Consider the following 5,000-nt stretch of genomic DNA (forward strand, 5'->3'; position numbering starts at 1 on the left):
TACTAGTGATACCCGTGCTACGCACGGGATTTTCTTCTTTATAAATTACAGAATTAATTGTGAATAAGCAACAAAAACGTGTTAAATGTTTGATGGCATCATACAAAACAAAATGCCATAAATTTATTGGGAGAAAATAGTGTGCACCGTACAATAACAGTTTTACACATCAGCAAATAGGAAAAAGTAACAGTTGGTACTGTGAACAATAAAACGCCTATCAAATTTTCATATAATTGGGAAAGGATAAAACAGCGTTAATGTGTGCCCTTTTGAGATTTCAGTCAATGTGGACAGTCTGAGAATTCAGTCAATGTGACAACATGATTTTGTTACGCTTCAATTAAGATGCATGCTAGTTAAAATGTACAAAAACAATATGTAACACCAATTATATAATTGGGAAAGAAATCTTGTCGCAGTTCGCCGACTGCTCGAGTCACCCACAATGAAATGTTTGTACGATCGACTGCACTTAAATTAGCGGCTACATTGACATAAGTGAAGTACATAAATGTGCAAAAAAATGTGCCCATAGAACAATATTTTTACACATCACCATACATGTCTTGAGCTGTCTTGAGACAGGAAAAAAACAACCAGCGTTAAATGGAACAAAATGTTTACACTTTGGCAAACATGTGAATAAAAAGTAGTTAAAATGTGAAGTTGGTTCTGCGAACAACAACATGTTTACATAGAAGCAAAATGTTTACAGATCACCATGCATATGTATAGAGAAAAACACTCTCACACAACGCTAAATGTGCAAATGAACTGTGTGCACATCGTCATGCTCACAATTGGGAGCTGGATAAAAAGACAGCACTAATGATCGCAATGAAGAACACTATCATAGTTGCACATCAGTACACCCGTACTTGCAAAAAGTACAGCAAAAGAGGGGGGGGGGGGGGGGGGGTCTGACACCGAAGAGAGTCTGCACACAAAGTTGACTCTGTGAAATAAATTTCCGCCGAACCTGGGATCGAACTCACGCTGACAGCGGCCAACTGAATACAAATCCAGCGCGCTACCAACTGAGCTATGTCTCCAAATTTGCAGAACGTGCACTTGCAATCACCCAAATAAATTAAATATGCTGACATTTGTAGAACCTGCATTTGCTATCAATTCATTGGTACTTAGTCGCTATGGTGAAAATCTGAAAGAACAAACTAAAACCATACTCAGAACATTTGTGAAACAAAATACTTTTCCAACTCAAGGGAAGTAATCAAAATCACACTCACTAAACCCAGAACGTGCACATGCAATCACCCAAATAAATGAAAAATGCTGAAATTGTTAGAACCTGCATTTGCTATGACCCAAATTAATGAAAAATGCTGATGTTTGGAGCACAATCATTCGTCAATTAATTGGGATTTACCTGGCAAAAGTGCGCAAAGTTGTTGAGTGGACATCCCCCGATCTGTCGCCTTGTCTGCGGAAGCAAATGGCGTCTTCCTATGTGAAGAAAATGAGAAAAAGAATATATAGATTGTACACAGGTGTATGGGTAAAATTGAACTTGAGCGTGTTAAATTCATAGCTCATAATTCAATCAATCAATCAATGAGGCTTATATCGCGCATATTCCGTGGGTACAGTTCTAGGCGCTCTGCAGTGATGCCGTGTGAGATGAACTTTTATACGGCCAGTAGATTGCAGCCATTTTGGCGCATATTTACCTTTCAAGGCCTATTATTCCAAGTCACACGGGTATAGGTAGACAATTATTAACTGTGCCTAAGCAATTTTTTCCCAGAATGACCCTTTTGTCAATCGTGGGATCTTTAACGTGCACACCCAATGTAGTGTAAAGGGGGGGGGGGGGGGGGGTTCTGACACCGAAGAGAGTCTGCACACAAAGTTGACTCTGTGAAATAAATTTCCGCCGAACCTGGGATCGAACTCACGCTGACAGCGGCCAACTGAATACAAATCCAGCGCGCTACCAACTGAGCTATGTCTCCAAATTTGCAGAACGTGCACTTGCAATCACCCAAACAAATTAAATATGCTGACAATTGTAGAACCTGCATTATTTTGCTATCAATTCATTGGTACTTAGTCGCTATGGTGAAAATCTGAAAGAACAAACTAAAACCATACTCAGAACATTTGTGAAACAAAATACTTTTCCAACTCAAGGGAAGTAATCAAAATCACACTCACTAAACCCAGAACGTGCACATGCAATCACCCAAATACATGAAAAATGCTGAAATTTTTAGAACCTGCATTTGCTATGACCCAAATTAATGAAAAATGCTGATGTTTGGAGCACAATCATTCGTCAATTAATTGGGATTTACCTGGCAAAAGTGCACAAAGTTGTCGAGTGGACATCCCCCGATCTGTCGCCTTGTCTGCGGAAGCGAATGGCGTCTTCCTATGTGAAGAAAATGAGGAAAAAGAATATATAGATTGTACACAGGTGTATGGGTAAAATTGAACTTGAGCGTGTTAAATTCATAGCTCATAATTCAATCAATCAATCAATGAGGCTTATATCGCGCATATTCCGAGGGTACAGTTCTAGGCGCTCTGCAGTCATGCCGTGTGAGATGAAATTTTATACGGCCAGTAGATTGCAGCCATTTTGGCGCATATTTACCTTTCACGGCCTATTATTCCAAGTCACACGGGTATAAGTAGACAATTATTAACTGTGCCTAAGCATTTTTTTTCCAGGAAAGACCCTTTTGTCAATCGTGGGATCTTTAACGTGCACACCCAATGTAGTGTACACGGGGGGGGGGGGGGGGGGGGCGGGGCGGGGGGGGGGGGGGGGGGGGGGTTCTGACACCGAAGATAGTCTGCACACAAACTTGACTCTGTGAAATAAATTTCTGCCGAACCTGGGATCGAACTCACGCTGACAGCGGCCAACTGAATACAAATCCAGCGCGCTACCAACTGAGCTATGTCTCCAAATTTGCAGAACGTGCACTTGCAATCACCCAAATAAATTAAATATGCTGACATTTGTAGAACCTGCATTTGCTATCAATTCATTGGTACTTAGTCGCTATGGTGAAAATCTGAAAGAACAAACTAAAACCATACTCAGAACATTTGTGAAACAAAATACTTTTCCAACTCAAGGGAAGTAATCAAAATCACACTCACTAAACCACCTTGAAGTGGAGTACACTAAAAACGAAATGAACAAATATCCAAAAAAATAGAACATTGGCACGATTTCCAACAATTGAAAGGTTTTAGGCAGCAACTCTTCTGCAAAATCTTGTTAGAGTGTCTTTGCTATTAAATAAACTATTCTCAACGAAAAAGAGATCTACAATGATGTCAAAACTGCCCACAGTCAGTTGCTGACGTAACCAAAACACACGTGGAACTTCGAGTCACGAACTCGAAATGCAAATGAAAGGCATCAAAACCAACCTAAATCATAGTCATGGTCATATCAAACCTAGAATATAATCATACTGAGTTGTTATCCTCATATACGAAGAATAAAATTGGCTTACTTGTGTTTTTACGGGTTCAGCAAGTTTTGACAGAGCTAGGAGACAGCTGCCGGTGTCACGGCGTGAGTTTACACTGTCCTGAGTTTACGCAGTGGCCCCAATGCGTGTGCGTCGAAATATGCGTCACTTCCTGACCAAATTCACGACGCCTACAGCGTCGTGAGTTTATGATGATGTGAATTTACCAAAGCATTTTTGAGGTTGCCACGGTGACCGTCTTTGTTTCGCCGATCGCGTTCGCCACTGTATCAAAGAATTCAGTGGGAAATCGATGGGTTTGTGTTTGTCAGTGGTCTGCGAGTGAAGAAAAGGTGTAGATTTTTTTCTCAACAAATTTACTGAGATTAGATTTGAATTTTAGAATAGTGGGAATCGATGGTTTTGTGTTTGTTACCTTGGACTATTTATAATTATATGCTCCCTCGTAGAAATTGTTTTAGTCACCTTTTTCATGTTTGTGTTAAAAAAAACACACACATAAAGCTGGATATGTTCGGAATCAGAAATGCTTCCTCTAGTCTAGTTGCCAAAATCAAAATGGATACTTGTCTTATATTATGTATGCGTCTGGGTTTTGAGTTGACTTAATATAAGTGTTGTTTGTTGCAGTGACATAAATGAATTATCGTGATAATCAAAATAAAGAGAGAAATAGCAAATTGTAAATGTGTTAACATAAACTTGAATGAACGTTTACTCTCTCTCATCCTTGGTTCCCAGAGTCGCCGCATGCGCCCCAGTGTGGTGGGTGTTTTTGGGTGGGGTTCTGTTCTGTTTTCTTCTGTTCTGTATTTTTGTTTGTATTTTGTTTCTGCCTCGGTGCGTGTGATTTCGGAGAAAATGTTTCAAAGAAAGCATCTGATCAGCGAACTGTTCCATCGTGCGGGTTATGATCACTAAAAACGTGATTGACACCTTCCTTACTCAAAGTGAAAACCGAACCGGCTTCGCCGGAGTTCGGCAAATTCACGATGGCGGAAGTGACGTATATTTCGACGCATGCGCATTGGGGCCACAGCGTAAACTCAGGACAGTGTAAACTCACGACGTGACACCGGTTCGACAGACGACACTTTCGGAACCTTACAATTTGCAGATCGTAGCACAATAGGAACAAAACGAAAGTAAAGATAAATTCTGGTTACAGTACACTGTGGTAAAATGGTTTCGGAACACTTTAAGAAGGAGACTGACTTACCTGTCGCGCTTGGTCGATGCCTGAACAAACATTCGCCGAGTCGAACTTGCTTGTAGTTGTAGATGCCGCATGTCGTGCGGGCGGAACTGAGTGTCTGAGCCAATGGGAGACACGGTTCTTTAACAACCAATGGGGAGGTCTTCCGGTCGAGTCGTCTGCTAAGAAATGGCGCGTCAGAATGCCAGAAAAAGCCATTTGGCTTCGGAATCGGCTATTCTAACCGGGCGGAACCTGTCCGCCGCCAAACGTTCCTAAGTACCGCGGAAATCGGGGCCCAAATCGGCCGGGTTTGGGAGGAGATA

At 41.3% G+C, this 5,000-nt stretch overlaps 1 long non-coding RNA gene across 1 annotated transcript in view; it reads right to left on the bottom strand.

Moving 5' to 3' along the window:
- Positions 1-1,375: 1,375 nt before the first annotated feature.
- Positions 1,376-5,000, bottom strand: part of LOC138956630 (uncharacterized) — a 3,972-nt gene continuing 347 nt past the window's right edge. The window contains exons 1-3 of the long non-coding RNA XR_011452729.1: positions 4,699-5,000; positions 2,322-2,398; positions 1,376-1,470 (exon numbers count right to left, since the gene is read on the bottom strand). The exon at positions 4,699-5,000 is cut by the window's right edge and continues 347 nt beyond it. This is a non-coding gene — a long non-coding RNA (uncharacterized lncRNA). The remainder of the gene's footprint in view (positions 1,471-2,321; positions 2,399-4,698) is intronic.

The sequence above is a fragment of the Littorina saxatilis genome, unplaced genomic scaffold, assembly GCF_037325665.1.
Source record: "Littorina saxatilis isolate snail1 unplaced genomic scaffold, US_GU_Lsax_2.0 scaffold_1330, whole genome shotgun sequence".
Classification (NCBI taxonomy): domain Eukaryota; kingdom Metazoa; phylum Mollusca; class Gastropoda; order Littorinimorpha; family Littorinidae; genus Littorina; species Littorina saxatilis.